Consider the following 17,183-nt stretch of genomic DNA (forward strand, 5'->3'; position numbering starts at 1 on the left):
TCCACAATGAACATGTTGCAGAATTGAATGACATTGCAGGGTTTGTTGCACTGCTCAGGGCCAGATTTGAACACCAAGATCACATCACAGACAGTGAAGCCACCATTAAAACTATGAAACAAGGAAACAAACCCTTAAAAGATTTTGTATGGGACTTTAGATGAGTAGCAGGAAACCTCAGGCATTGGCCAGACCGCATACTCCTCCACTATTTCAAAGAGGCAATCAATAAAGAAGCCAGAAAAGCCTATGGGATCCGGGGCATGCCTGAATGGCTGCAAGACTGGTACAACATGTCCAGGGAAATCCAGCCCCACCCCCAAGTACCAGCCAAAAAGCCTCCCCGAGGAGCATTGGCCAGATGGCCCCTCTCACATCCTGCAGTAATCTCCCCCCCTCAACCAACAAGAATGATGAAATGTTACCGGTACGGCCAAATGGGACACCAGGCTTCTGACTGCCTGGCTCCCGTGCCCGTCCCACAACACCATCCAGCCACTGCTGCCTGAGGAAAAAAGCCTCCAAGAAGAAACCCAGTCACCAGTCAATTTGCAAGACAAGCCGTGGATGTTCCCCTCCCCACTGAAGAGACCAAGGGACCTCAGTCTCCTGAAGCCCCTCCCAACGACCTTAGCAGAGAAGATGACCCGATGGTGAGCGCACCCATTCCCCCCTTTTCTATCAAAGTGAACTTAGTAATTCCACTGATTGATTGATTGATTGATTGATTGATTGATTGATATTTTTATACCGCCCTTCTCCCGAAGGACTTAGGGCGGTGTACAGCCAGTTTTAAAACAGTACAATATACAATTAAAACAAAGACTTAAAAAACATATTCCATAGATGGCCGAAATTTAAAATAATTAAATTTAAAACCTTAAAATTCATAAAATAGTAACCCCAGTTAAAAGTTATTTAAAAATTTAAGCCAGTCCCGCTTGAATGAATAAGTGCATTTTCAGCTCACGGCGAAGGTCCAAAGGTCAGGTAATTGATGCAAGCCAGGGGGAAGTTCGTTCCAAAGGGTAGGAGCTCCAACAGAGAAGGCCCTTCCCCTGGGGGCCGCCAGCCGACATTGCTTGGCGGACGGCACCCTGAGAAGACCCTCTCTGTGTGAGCGTACGGGTCAGTGGGAGGCGTAAGGTAACAGCAGGCGGTCCCGTAAGTACCCGGGCCCTAAGCCATGGAGCGCTTTAAAGGTGGTAACCAAAACCTTAAAGCGCACCCGAAAGACCACAGGTAGCCAGTGCAGTCTGCGCAGGAGCGGTGTTACATGGGAGCCATGTGTGGCTCCCTCAATCACCCGCGCAGCTGCATTCTGAACTAACTGAAGCCTCCGAGTGCACTTCAAGGGGAGCCCCATGTAGAGAGCATTTCAATAATCCAAACGAGAGGTGACAAGAGTGTGAGTGACCGTGCATAAGGCATCCCGGTCAAGGAAGGGGCGCAACTGGCGAACCAAGCGCACCTGGTAAAAAGCTCTCCTGGAGACGGCCGCCAAATGATCTTCAAACGACAGCCGTCCATCCAGGAGAACACCCAAGTTGCGCACCCTTTCCATTGGGGCCAATGACTCGCCCCCAACAGTCAGCTGTGGTTGCAGCTGGCTGTACCGGGGTGCCGGCATCCACAGCCACTCCGTCTTGGAGGGATTGAGCTTGAGCCTGTTTCTTCCCATCCAGACCCGTATGGCTTCCAGGCACCGGGATAGCACTTTGACAGCTTCATTGGGGTGGCCCGGGGTGGAAAAGTACAGCTGCGTATCGTCAGCGTACAGTTGGTATCTCACCCCAAAGCCACTGATGACCTCGCCCAGCGGCTTCATATAGATGTTGAACAGGAGAGGCAAGAGGATCGACCCCTGTGGCACCCCTCAAGTGAGGCGCCTTGTAGTCAATCTCTGCCCCCCTGTCAACACTGTCTGCAACCGGTCAGAGAGATAGGAGGAGAACCACCGATAAACGGTGCCTCCCACTCCCAAACTCTCCAACCGGTGCAGCAGGATACCATGGTCGATGGTATCAAAAGCCGCTGAGAGATCTAATAGGACCAGGGCAGAAGAACAACCCCTATCCCTGGCCCTCCAGAGGTCATCCACCAATGCGACCAAAGCTGTCTCTGTACTATATCCGGACCGGAAGCCGGACTGAAACGGGTCTAGATAGACAGCTTCATCCAGGTACTGGGGAAGCTGCCATGCCACCACACTCTCTACAACCTTCTCAACAAAGCGAAGATTGGAGACTGGACGATAATTTCCCAAAATAGCTGGGTCCAGGGAAGGCTTCTTGAGGAGGGGTCTCACCACCGCCTCGAAAGGCGGCGGGAAAAACCCCTTCCAACAAAGAAGCATTTATAATTCCCCAGAGCCAGCCTCATGTCACCTCCTGTGTGGCCAGCACCAACCAGGAGGGACACGGGTCCAGTAAACATGTAGTGGCATGTAACCTCCCCAGTAACCTGTCCACGTCCTCGAGAGCCACAGAATCAAACTCATCCCAAACAACCTCAACAAGACGCGTCTCCATCCTCTCACTTGGATCATCGCAATTTTGGTTCAAACTATCCCGAAGCTGAACAATTTTATCGTATAGATAACCACTAAACTCCTCGGCACGTCCCTGCAAAGGGTCATCCCGCCCCTCCTGATGAAGGAGAGAGCAGGTCACCCGAAACAGGGCGGCTGGGCGGTTATCTGCCGATGCAATGAGGGTGGAAATGTAACAATGTTTCGCCTCTCTCAGTGCCACTAGGTAGGTCTTAGAAAAAGACTGAGGGGGGAGTGGAGGGAGTTGCCAGCCATTATAGATACTGGCTGTACCAGATGTTTAATTGGGATGTCAATTGTGAACCAACAAGGTATCAAAACACTAACCTTAAAACACCCAATTAAATTCCACCAAGTGGATGGAACGTTAATTGGCGAAGTCCCAGCCACCCAAATTACAGAACTGATTGCCTTAGAAATTGGAAAGCATCATGAACATACCGTATAAGATTCATAGTAATTCCAAAGATGTCAGAATCTATTATACTAGGCCTGGCCTGGATGGACAAATGGGCCCCCACAATTAAGTGGGAAGATGGGTTCCATAAAATCATATTGGATGTTGGGCCCTTGGCTCCTGTCCCGAGAAACAACCAATCCATGAAAACCACCAGGGGGAGCCAGCAGCCACTGGATCAGACTCACCTCCAGGTGAACTGCACATTCCTAAGGCATATGCAGATTTGGCAGAAGCCTTTAGCAAAGAGGAATGAAACCTCCTTCCACCCCCATCGGCCCACTGACTGTGCCATCGAGTTAGTGCCTGGGGCTAAACTACCAAAACCCAGAATGTACTCAATAACACCAACCTAGCCAGAGGTTTCATCAAGCCTACAAAATCCCTGGTGGCTGCCCCCATTTTGTTTAAAGAGAAGAAAGATGGGTCTTTAAGCCTATGTGTTGATTTTTGGAATATCAACGCTGTTTGCATACAAAACATCTACCCATTATCGCTAATGAAGGACTTACTAAACCACCTGGCAAGAGGCAAAGTTTTCACCAAGTTGGATTTAAGGTCTGCATACGTGAAGGGGATGAATGGAAAACTGCTTTCAACTGCCCCCTGGACAGTTTCCAATTCCATGTTATGCCCCCCTCCAGGGGGGTCCTGGCAGTCTTCATGCAGCTAATCAATGAAACCCTGCATAACAACCTATATAACGGGGTTCTTGTTTACTTGAACGATATTCTTATATACAGCGAAAGTATGGAGGAGCATATCAAGTTGGTTAGACAAGTTCTGAAAAACTCCTAGCCACCAAACTATACATGAAACTATCAAAATGTGAGTTCCATAAGGAGTCCTTGGACTACTTGGGCTACCGGGTGTCCACCAGGGGATTGAAATGGACCAGGAATGGTAAAGGCAGTGCTAGACTGGCAACCACCACGCACACGTAAACAGCTTCGAAGTTTCCTAGGATTTGCGAATTTTTACAGACAATTCATCCCTTCCTTCACGGAGGTTGTTCTCCCCTTGAAGGGATTGCTAAAGACTGGTCCATCTGCTGGCAAGCCAAAACCTAGCTAGCCCCTAGCTTTAGCTTTGAACAGCTAAAACGCCTATTCGCAATGGAACCAATTCTCCAGCACCCAGACCCAAATAAACCATTTGTGGTCCAGGCAGATGTGAGTGATGTGGCGGTAGTGGCTGTTCTAATGCAAAAGAATGCCCAAAACGAACTAATGCCGTGCGCTTACGTCTCAAAAAAATTGACGGACACAGAACACAGGTGGGCAGTCTGGGAAAAATAAGCTTTTGCCATACAATGGGCTCTCCTATCCTGAAGACACTTCCTGGAGGGGGTCTAAGAACCGTTCGAAGTGTGTACAGACCACAAGAACCTCAAGGCTCTAAAAATCCCTCGAAAGCTTTCCTCTAAGCAGGTTTGATGGGCTCAGTACTTCAAGCTGTTTAACTTCAACCTCAAATACATCCCAGGGGGGAAAAACCTACTAGTGGACGCCCTATTGAGAAAGCCCCAGTTTGACAGCAGGCAGGAGGAAATACTTCATGCTATGATCTCCGAAACCCAACCAGCAGGCCAAGCTCATGCTTGGGCATAGCCGTGGTTCCAACCTCCCAGAGGGCAGGTTGTTGATAGAGCTGAAATCAACCCTCACAGCAGATGTCTGGTTCAAAGACAACCTAACGAACTTGACCCTAAGAGAAGGACTGGCTTGGAAGGGGAGTAAGATTTATGTACCAGCCAGTATGCGACTCATGGTACTGCAGAAAAGTCATGACTTTCGGCTTGGAGGCCACTTTGGATTTAGGAGACAATTCTGGAGGCCAAAGATGAAAGCAGATATAGAGGACTATGTAAAGAGCTGCGCCACCTGCGCCACCATGAAATTCAGACCAGGGAAGGCCCCTGGGCTTCTCCAAACTGTGGCCAAACCCACAAGGCCCTGGGAGGAGATTGCTAAGGATTTCATCGTTGAGCTCCCTGTCAGCAGAGGGAATAGAGTGATTTGGATGGTCATTGATTTATTTTCCAAACAGGCCCACTTCACTGCTTGCAGCGGGTTCTGCAGGGCTGGCCTCTCTGGCTCAGCTCCAGGAGCCAGAGGCAGGCCAGGTGGAAGAAATAACGAGGCCTCTGTCTCCTATATCTCCCCCGCCCAGGCAATGCTCCCAGACTCAGCTGACAATAATCTGTCCTGGTTGGACCCTAGGTTTCGTAGACAGGAGAGGCGGGAACAACAGAAGCAGGGGTGGGGCAGGCCTAGGAAGTGCTGAGTCATGGAGCCATGCCCCACAGCGTATAAAAGCAGCAGGGGCTGCTATACTACTCTGTGGTGAACAAATCAACTGCTTAGAGAGAACTTGAGATGAAGTTCTGTTTGTTCCTGGTTTCCTGGTTGACTCGCCGGCATCAAGAAAAGATGACAGAGAAACTTGGCAGACACTCACTAGTTTGCTGCCAGAGCTCATAGCTGCCGTGGACTGAATTGGACTTAATTAAGTCATCGCTTGTGCCTCTTGGACTGAGGTGGGAGGGACAGAACACACATTTACAGACTACATGGAGTTCCAAGGAGAATAATATCGGATTGTGGAGTTCAGTTTACTGCTAAGTTCTGGAGGGAGTTCCTGCAGTCCATTGGGTCATCCCAGGGACTTAGCTCCGCCTTCCATCTGGCCACTAACGGAGCTGCTGAAAAATTGAATGAGATGGTGGAACAGTACATTAGGTGTTATGTAAACTACCAGCAAGAGAACTGGGAGGAGTTGTTACCATTTGCAGAAGTGTCATATAATAATGCAGTACACAGTAGCATGGGGTTAACTCCTTTTCAAATAACCATGGGCATGGATTTTGTGCCGATGCCAGAGCTCCCTATATAACTTCCCACTTCCATGTCCCTGACGGAATGGATGAATTCATTGAAAAAAGGGTGGGAGGACACTAAGAAAGCTTTGGCTGAATTGGCAGAAAAATATAAAGACCAAGCCAACAAATGCCTATCTCCTCAACCCCCTTTCTGGGTAGGAGATAGAGTGTATTTGTCAACTAAATACCTAAGATTGACGTTGCCTAGCAAAAAATTTGGTCCCAGATTTATAGGTCCTTTTCCTATAGTAAAGATAATTAACCCAGTGACTGTCCAACTTAGCCACCCTCGAATATTAGGGAAAGTGCACCCAGTGTTTCACAGTAGCTTATTGAAACCAGCTAGGGGATCTAGCTTGAGGCCCTTACCAGCTGTTCTCCCCGCCTCCTTTGGTAATCCAGGGAGAGACCCATTACAAAATTGAAAAAATCCTTGACTCTAGACTATACAGGGGTCACTTACAATATTTGGTCCATTGGTAGGGGTACCTGTTGTCCGAAGCTACTTGGGTGAAAAGTTGGGATGTGAATGCTGATGCTCTAGTCAAGCAATTTCATGATAAATTCCCTGAGAAACCTAAGGGTCCTCCTGGAGAGGGGAGAGGAGGTTAAGAGAGTATGTACTGGGCGTTAACCCCTTCTTTTGCATTTTTGTCTGTTTTTTTCCCCAGGGTGTGTTTTCTTCGGTGGGGGGGGGAATGCCTGTCAGCTTTGGAAGCCATACTAGGCCGAAGACTTCCACACGCTGCCACTTTCTCCTCTGTGGGAAAATGGGGAGGGGGTGGTGGTACAAGGGATTATTAGACATAACAATATTCTTCTTGCTGGTCAATGTCAGGCTAAGCTCGCATATGGAGAAGGAACGGCCGGAGTGATGTCTCGAGATGGGACGGTTGAAGATTGGAGCATGTGATCAGCAGAGGGGTCATGAGGGTGGGGATTTTGGAGTTTGTATTACTGAGGGAAGGGGACACGGTGGCTGAGGGGCTAGGACGTTGAGCTTGTCGATCGAAAGGTTGGCAGCTCAGCGGTTTGAATCCCTAGTGCTGTTGTGTAACGGGGTGAGCTCCCGTTACTTGTCCCAGCTTCTGCCAACCTAGCAGTTTTGAAAGCACGTAAAAATGCAAGTAGAAAAAATAGGGATCACCTCTGGTGGGAAGGTAACTGTGTTCTGTGCATCTTTGGTGTTGAGTCATGCCGGCCACATGACCACGGAGATGTCTTCGGACAGCGCTGGCTCTTCGGCTTTGAAACAGAGATGAGCACCACCCCCTAGAGTCAACAATGACTAGCACTTATGTGCGAGGGGAACCTTTACCTTTACCTATTACTGAGGGAGGAACCTGGATCCCCAGATAAGGATTTCAACCAGCTGTGCCAGTTTACCTATGCTAGTAAAAGAACTTTGAAAGATGTTTGCTTCGGAGTCTTTTCTGCAAGAAGGGTTTTCTGGAACGCTGACAATCTGGCCTGCAGAAGAGAGGTTTATGTAGACCTAATATACATTGTAATATACAATGTATATACAATGTAATTAATGTATAATACACACCACTTGTTCATTCAAACTCCTGCATATTTTAATTATTTTTTCTCACATATCCACATACCCATATATCCACACCCACACCAGACATTAAAAATTGCTGTATTTATTCTTTTCCTTATTAAATTTGGCAGCTGTTAATGTTTATTCCTTTTCTACTCCTTAATCACTTCAACCTGTTCAATATTCTGTGAATGATTTATGAACATTTTTCTAAGTTTCTTTCATTCAGCTGAACCATCCTCTCATTCTTCTTCAAAATACATTTGTGCTGAAAATGCAAGGGGTTATCTGAACCTCATGAAACTATAAACGATATGAATTCCTGAAAAGTACATGCATAATGTAACGGTTCTCTTGAAGCACTATACTGAAATCACTTTCCCTTCCCAGCTAAATTTATCCCTCGTTTTCTTAGCAGGAAATATATATGAAATTTTATAGAGAGGTTCATTGCTGAAATTTCTGAAATGGTAGCTGTTGAAATCTTTCAAAGGAAAGCAAGGTAGTGTATTTATTCCCAAGACTAATGTGACATATATTTTACATTTCATAAATACAACACAAAAGATTCAAATAATGGTATAATGAAGAAAATGGAAGTGCAAATATATTTTTGGTGGTGCAGTGGTTAAAATGCAGTATTGCAGGCTAACTCAGCCTACATCATGTGTTTGATTTTGATCGGCTCAAGCTTGATTCAGCCTTCCATCCTTCCAAGGCTCTAAAATGAGGACTCAGATTGTTGGAGGCAATATGCTAACATTTATACAAAGGGTGCTATAAAGTACTGTGGAGTGCTATATAAGTCTAAGTACTACTGCTATTGTTATATTTTGAATATCATTTATTATGTATCATACCCCCCTCCCCAATAACTTTGGGGGGTTCTTTACAATAACCATGTGAGGTAGACTGGGTTGAGAGAAATTAATTACTTAAAGGCAACCAATAAATGTCATTATTGATTTAGAAATTGAAACACAATATTTTTGGGTTTAGATTAACATGTTCATCACTATACAGTAATGCACTGTAATAACTCTAGCAAACAGGTTTTCATACAGATCAAGTTTATTTTCAGGCATCCTCAAAACAATGACTTACGATGAAGGTGAGATTCATCTGGGGTGTTCATAATCTGTCCCATTTCCTAGTGTAAAAGGACAGTAGATCTGTCTCCCTGTTCAGAAAGCATGCTTCTCTTCTCTGTGGCAATTCGTAATGGCCGGGGCTTTGTTCTATACCCAGGCAGAGAGCCTCCATGGCCTATCAGGCACAGATGTGGTCACATGTCATGGATTACATTTCCCAGTGACCCTATGACATAAAGACTACATTTCCCAGAGATCAATCTCTTAAGGAGATATGTTCCCAAACTAAACTAAATATCCTTCTAGTCAGCACACTCCCCACCTGGAATTATAAATTCCACTACTAACTAACAAATTAACCAAGTTAAATAAAGGTATAGCATAAAATAATGCAAGCTTAACTATCTAATTGACTAACATAAGCAAAGGCAATGCAATTAAACAATGCAAACAATGAGGTAGACACAAAGCATGCAAAGCTTGAGGTTCAATTTTTCTTTAAGTTCGGTCTTCCTTCACAGCAGTTTCAGGTCAGTGACTGGCCTGGTGTAGAGTTGCTTGGTAAAGGTCTGGAGGGGCGTAACGGGTCAATACAAACCAGTCCTAAGATGGCCCATCTGAGTTCTGTCTTGAGGGCAAATGGAGAGCCTGCTGGGCCTTTGACCACTGCCTGGTGAGGGAAGGCTTTAGGGGCATCCAGTCCCAATAGGAGTAGGATTTTGGCTTCAGGGTCTAGGGCAGGAAAGAGATTAGCAATGTGTCTCAGGTGAGGTATATTGCGTGCTACCTCTGGCGTCGCAATCTGACTGCGATTATCTGGTAAAGCATCCCATTCTAGCAGTTGCAGCAATGTGAATTTAGCACTTCCATCTATCGATTCTATGCAGAATCCAGTGACTTTCCTCCCCACCATGCACTATAACCCAGTACATGTTGAAATCATGAAGTGCATTTCTTCGGTTTGAATGTCAAAGCGGTCAAAGAATGCTGGCCTGGCCAACGATTGATTGCTCTGCGTATCCACTATCACATACACTTTTATTGCTTCTTCTGGGCATCCAGCTGGATAGACTTTAATTAGGCAGATCTGGTGGCATGAGTGAGGGGATGGTGAGTCACCGCATACTAATGTGCAGTTGACACTCATTGTTGTATCTGGGTGTGCTTCATTGCTGTGCTGAGACTCATTAGTCAGAGGAGGGGTAGAAGTTGTCTGTGGAGTAGGAGTCATCTGTGGTGTTGACCCACAGTCTGGATGCAGGGTGGTTGGGTGCTGATTGCTTTGGCACAGGTAACAACTCACCTTTGCTGTGCAATCTTTGGCTATGTGTGCTCTTTAGATTCACAGCACTTGAAACAAACTCTGTACTCTCTGATCAAATCCTTTCTTTCATCCGGGTGCTTCTGGTGGAATCCTCTTCACCTATTCAGAGTGTGCAAGGTCTTGTGGAGTGGACATAATAGATTTTCATTTATTGTCAGAGGTTTATGTTGAGCTCTCTTCGAAGGTTTCTCATCTGAGTTCCTTGTGGGCAAGGTGATGACCTTAGTGTTATGCACTGACACAGAGGTTTTCCCCTTGCAGCCTGCGCTGGGCTCTTGATCGAACCGAGGCTATGGTTGGTTCTTCTGCTGGCAGGGGTCTCTTGTTTTCTGAGGTTTATATTTCATGGTTCATTGTACACCTTTGCTACGTTGGCAACAAATTCTTGAAGGGTGGTGAAGGGTGGGTCTCTGCCTAGGTTCTTCGCCCTGTAATTATCAACCAAGCTGATCCATGCTTCAATCAGTTGTTGTGGTAGTTTTTTAACAATAGAACTTTGCGTCTTGTACAGGTTGAGACAGCTAAGTCCCGGCAAGGTGGGATCCTTTTGTGCTGACCACAGCTGAGTAAGGAGGGAAGAGAAGTTCCATAGTTCTTCAGGGTCACTTAGGTCTATGGTAGGGAAGTGATTGACATGCTCTAGGAATGAGGACTCCGTCAGTATAGTCGCACCATACCACTGATCGAGCATTTCCCATGATAGCCTGAGGGCTTTGACTGACTCAAAGTTATGATGCATAGACCTCCTTTACTACTCATATTGATCATAGGCCTAGCCATGCTATCATATGGCTGAGTTCCTCAGCTGGCTACAACTGTTCGCCCTTAATGACGTCTGAAAAGAGAAGCTTCCATAGCATATAATCTGTGCCTGATCATCGGAGAACTTGTGTACCTCCCTAGATGCCAAGTCCATCTTTTTCCAGGATGTTGTAGTATCCTTTTGGACTTCAGGAGAGTTATATGGTGGGGGTTGTTGTAAGGCACGCCCCACGGAGTCGGCTAGAGCAGGTTCATGTGCCAATGACAGCTGGTAGTTCCCTACAGAGTATTTACGGACAATTTTGTCTTGCCATGAAATGGGCAATGGTAGCTCTTTTTGCTGGCAGGCAGGTTTAATACCTCCATTGGGTCGGACATCTGCAATTGAAATCCCTGGAAGATTTGGCAGGAACTCCTTAGCCTCCACATTGAGGTTGTGTATCGCAGCTACTTGTGTACCTGCCTGCTGAGGAGTCTTCACTGCTGCCGATGGAGTACTGTGATTGCTCTGTATGTCTTGGTTTGTCGGGGTAGTTTGTCCACTCTTAAGGGATGAGTCTTGTGGTCCAGATCATACTATATCAGCTGTGTGAGTAATTTATAGGCCCAGTGGTTGAGGTTCTCCTCATCGTTCGCTTGCTTTTGGGGGTCTTTTGATCAACTGCATTGCTCCTTTCTGCTTGTGCCGTAACATGTTCTAGTCATCCATGTAGGCTTTGACACGGCTGTATGAGCTTTCACCTTCTGGCTTTCCAGTGTCATAGTTGGGAATGGCATTTTCAGCCTCCACCTGTAAAGCTGCAGCCCGTACTGCCCTTACCACAGCCTCCCATTCTTGCTGAAAAAACACAAGGATGGTCTGAGTTTTGGCTACATGAAGAGCTTCAGCAGCCACTTCTTCCTTTTGCAGAGTCAAAGCAAACAGCTAAATTAGTAACTCAGATTCTCTGCAAAACTGGGGTTTTTCTTAGCCTAGCTTGTTAGCATTGTAAAGTTTTCCTTCTGCTTTGAGATGTAAATGAACTGGCTGAGCTAGGCTATAGGAGCTGCTTGTATCATGCAAATTCTATCTCCATGGAAACCACTCATAGCCATGAGAGTCAACTTGCTTTGTGCAAAAATAAGCCTTTTTTCCTTTTACTGCTGAGGTAATCTTTAACATAACATAACATCAGAGTTGGAAGGGACCTTGGAGGCCTTCTAGTCCAACCCCCTGCCCAGGCAGGAAACCCTACACCATCTCAGTCAGATGGTAAGCAACATACACACAAAAATTCTAAAGCAACATACACACAAAAATTTTGCAAAGGAGATTTGAACATGCATCTCTGGGCCCCTTTATAGCACAGCAATCTTCTTAGTTAACACAAGAAAGGTCTTTCCTCTTTCTTCCAAGAAGAGAAGGGGGGAAGCTATCCATTCTCCATCCTTTTACTGCCAGGCAGAATACTGTTCTCAGTTAAATTGAAATGGAGTTTGGGATGCAAAGAGAAGGAAAACAGGCTTTTTCACTTCCCTGGCTAAGCAAAGGTCTCAGTTAGGTGCAGTCTTTCTTAAATTGTGCATAGAGAAGAGATGCACTCTTTTTTCACTCAAACAGAATGTCCCTCTTTGTTCCAAGAGAAAAAAGGAGGGGGTATTCAGTCTCCAGACTTTGTGATTAGCCAGAAGAGGCCAGTTAACTCTAGCAAACAGGTTTTCATACAAATCATTAACATCAAAAACATCATTAAAAAAGGACAACAAAGAATGTTCTTTCTGCGCCAACTCAGTAAGCTCAGACTGCCCAAGGAGCTGCTGATCCAATTCTACAGAGGAATTATTGAGTCTGTCATTTGCACCTCTATAACTGTCTGGTTCGGTTCTGCAACCCAACAAGAAAAACACAGACTTCAGAGGATAATTAGAACTGCAGAAAAAATAATTGCTACCAACTTGCCTTCCATTGAGGACCTGTATACTGCACGAATCAAGAAGAGGGCCGTGAAAATATTTGCAGATCCCTCGCATCCTGGACATAAACTGTTTCAACTCCTACCCTCAAAACGACGCTATAGAGCACTGCACACCAGAACAACTAGACACAAGAACAGTTTTTTCCCGAAGGCCATCACTCTGCTAAACAAATAATTCCCTCAACACTGTCAGACTATTTACTGAATCTGCACTACTATTAATCGTTTCATAGTTCCCATCACCAATCTCTTTCCACTTATGACTGTATGACTATAACTTGTTGCTGGCAATCCTTATGATTTATATTGATATATTGATCATCAATTGTGTTGTAAATGTTGTACCTTGATGAACGTATCTTTTCTTTTATGTACACTGAGAGCATATGCACCAAGACAAATTCCTTGTGTGTCCAATCACACTTGGCCAATAAAATTCTATTCTATTCTATTCTATCAAATTTATTTTCAGGCATCTTCAAAACAATGACTTACGATCAAGGTGAGATTCATCTGGGGTGTTCATAATCTGTCCCATTTCCTAGTGTAAAAGGACAGTAGATATGTCCCCCTGTTCAGAAGGCATGCTTCTCTCCTCTGTGGCAATTCATAATGGCCAAGGCTTTGTTCTACCCCTAGGCAGAGAGCCTCAGTGGCCAATCAGACACACAGATATGGTCACATGTGATGGACTACATTTCCCAGTGATCACATGACATAAAGACTACATTTTCCAGAGATCAATCTCTTAAGGCGATATGTTCCCAAACTAAACTAAATATTCTTCTAGTCAGCACAATGACCATAATTCATTGGGTTTGCATTTTCCTGTCTCTCACTGACAAGGTTCCTAATTACTACTAAGCATGATGGCTAATCATCCTAGGATGAGTAGCAACATTAGACAATATACTTGAAACATATTTGAGAGTAAAAAATATTGCTTGAAAAATAAATATGATAAAAATGTTCTTACCTACCCAAAATGTTCAGAAGTAGATGTTCCTGATGTTTGTATAGGGTGTGTATAAAGCTGATGATATACATCTGTTTTTAAAATTCAAGTCCTGTGATCCTCTAATCATTTTTTTTAAAAAATGCATCATCTGGGCCTCAGTGTTTCTGTACTTTGTTGATGGCCAAAAATGCTTACTTAAACCAAAAAAGTTCTACTAACAATTTGACTTTCTATTGCCTTAATAGAAATTATATTTATTATATTATAATGTTTTGTGAACTAAAGAATAATTACTATATATACTTAACTGGGTTGTAAATAGTCAGAAAAAATCTCCAACTATATTTGGAGGTTGGTGAATTCAATTACTTAGTTAAAAATATAACATAAATAAATATAAACAGCAGCCAAAATGATTAATCAGATAACAATAAAGCCAAGAAACAGGGCCCTTAACATATTCTGAGCCTCAGGCCCAGCTATATAGCCAATTTTTAAAAGCCTTGTGGAAGTCAAACAGGGTTGGGGCTATTCTAATCATTGAAGGGGAAATAGTCCATAATATAGGGGCTATGGCAGAAAAAGATCATCTTCTTGTCTCCCTCAGGGATCATGCACAATCTATTGAATCAAGTTGTAGAAACTTTTAGAGGAAATCAGTCCTTCAGGTAACTCTTAATGACATAGTTACATTATCAATCTGTTCTTACAGCATATCTGCTCTCATTAATCTAAAGTGAAAACTTATTTACAGATGATACTTGAATATGACTTTTGTCAAAAGAGTATCAAATCCTGTAATTACTTATCAGTATTAAATATTACAGCTGCCTTATTCATATTATTTTGTGGCACTCTACTTCCCTATACATCTCCATAGATTAAATGTGTATAGAATTATGCTCTGTCCCCCATAGTTCTAATACTTAGAACTGAGAATTGCCTTGCAAAAATATGATAAATATATAATAATACTAAGAGGGATGTATGCCTGTTATAGCTCTGGATTCTTAATGAAGTTGTTACATTTGCATATCTATTTAGACCATGTGAAGAACACCAAATAAGAATTTGTCAATGGAGTTTGGAAAAAATATGTAAGGTTTTGTTTTCAGTTAAATGAAAAATGTGTGCTTGGTTGACCTGAGAATCTGCAAAAGGAATAATGCAATATAAGATGGAACCTTAAGGGAAAAGATGAAGATATAAAGGACAAGAGTCTGTTAGGTGTTACCTGCATTGTTTATGCAATCTGGCATATATTTGCAACAGATAAAAGTTTATATCGGTTCCTGAGGAAAACATCAGAGTATTGGAATAGTGAGTAGATACAATTTATCTAATGATGACAGAAAGCACTGCATAGAAGCTGGCATGTAAAGAATAAGGAAGAAAATCAACCAAAGGAGCAATTCAGTGGTCACCAGAGTGGTCACCAAAAGTAGGAGATATCAAAGATTTGTTTGTTTTTTTGCTTGTTTGTTTAATCACATTTATATAGCTGCCCAAAGATGTCCTGCACCAATAGATCCCCAAAACAATTTCATGTTCTTGAAGAAGAAAAAGGCTGCTGGTTTTATGTTTTTTTTAAAAAAACAAGAAAATGAAAATAATGGCATTTTATAGAACAAGATGTAGGAAAATGGCTCCTACAAGAAAACAAAAAATTGATTTGGTAAGTTTTCTGTATGCCACTGCCACAAGAAATCAAAACGTACTGTATGTGATGGTTAGACTTATCGACTTTATAATGTGCTTTCCCCTGCAGCAAAAATCAGGGACAGAATGTAATATTTTCTTTTTTTTTTCTTCATAAAAAAGTTTTATTTTTACAATCATATCAAACAGCTCATCCAATGTACAGTTATATACAATTAGTCGGGCTTGCCCAGTCACCACCCCCCTTTTTAACACTCTTCCCTCTTCTACCTTCTTTTACTTTCCAGACCTTCCTCTCCTTCTCTTATCTACATCCTCTCCTCCCTCCACCCTACACCTTCCTTCTCCCTCTTCTACCCCTCTTCCTTCCTCTTCTCCTCTTTCCTACCTCCTACTCTCTCTTTTCTCCCTCCCCACCGTTCTAAAATGGTAATTGGGCAGACCCAACCCTACATTAATTATATTTATACATCTTCAATAATCCCTGTACATTAACCATCACTCCATCTCTACCCTCAACCCCCCAATTCCCGTTCCCCTTACCCCCACCCCACCCCGACTTCCCAGAACAAAATGCAGGGTATCAAAACTAACAATCATAATCCAAAATAATTCCTAAATTATAATCTCTAGTCACTCCACACATAATCACATTCTCAATTCCCCTCTCCTTCAGAAATATATCTAATACAAATTATTTCCTAAATTTACTCATATGCTATTCGATATTTTTTTATCTGATACTTATTTTGAATATAATCAATCCACATTTTCCATTCTAAAATATATTTTTCTTGTGTATAGTCTTTCAAGTAAGCAGAGATTTTTGCCATTTCTGCCAGATTTGATACTTTGAGTGTCCATTCTTCAATTATAGGTAATTCTTCTTTCTTCCAATATTGAGCAATCAAAAGTCTTGCGGCTGTTATTAAGTTCAAAATCAATTTAGTCTCTATAGCTGTACAATCCATAATTATTTCTAGTAGAAAAAACTACGGAGTAAACTTAATCTTCTTTTTCAAAATATTCTGCATGATCCACCATACTTTAATCCAAAATGCTTTAACTTTTTTACAAATCCACCATATATGGTAATAAGTGGCATCTTCACAATCGCATCTCCAACATTTAGCCTGTACATTAGGATACATACATGACAACTTTTTGGGGTCTAAATGCCATCTATAAAACATCTTATAAAAATTTTCTCTCATATTTTGCGCTTGTGTAAATTTAACATTCCTCACCCAAATTCTTTCCCAAGTTTCCAACATTATTGGTTGCTGAAAATTTTGTGCCCACTTAATCATACAATCCTTAACCAATTCAGTCTCTGAGTCTATTTCTACTAATACATTATACAACCTCTTAATATGCTGTTGACCTTGATCTATCATTTGTTTTAACAAATTATCCTCAGTTTGCTTAACAGTTTGCTATTTTTTGATCTAATTTCCATCTAGCTTGTAATTATCCATATTGGAACCATGTATAATTTTTCTCTTCTTTCCCCATCTTTTCTCTGGATTTTAATTGTAATTCCCCCTTTTCCATACAAAGAAGTTCTTTATAGGTAACTACCTCCATCTTTATATATATATGTATATTTTCTATCATGTCTCGGGATTGCCCATATTGGAATCTTTCCATCTAATTTATATTGATATTTCCTCCAGACCCTCAATAATGCATTTCTAATTATATTATTTTTAAATATTTTTTTTTATTCAAAAAGTTTTACAAAAATTTTTCCCCCCTTTCCCCCCCTCCTCCCTCCCTTCGCAACCCCTCCCCCGACTTCCCGGAACGAGCACAAGGTATAGTTAAAAATAAAACAAACATATGCTAAAAATTTTTCGTCCCAACTTAATTATACCCCTACAATCATCAATTCCTAACTTCCCCCAAAAGCAATCAAAAATAATACATCATAATCATTCAAAAACAGTCTGATAACTCTTAGTCTGATATCTACGTTGAATATAGTCAATCCATT

Source organism: Ahaetulla prasina, chromosome 5 (genome assembly GCF_028640845.1).
Source record: "Ahaetulla prasina isolate Xishuangbanna chromosome 5, ASM2864084v1, whole genome shotgun sequence".
Taxonomy (NCBI): Eukaryota; Metazoa; Chordata; class Lepidosauria; order Squamata; family Colubridae; genus Ahaetulla; species Ahaetulla prasina.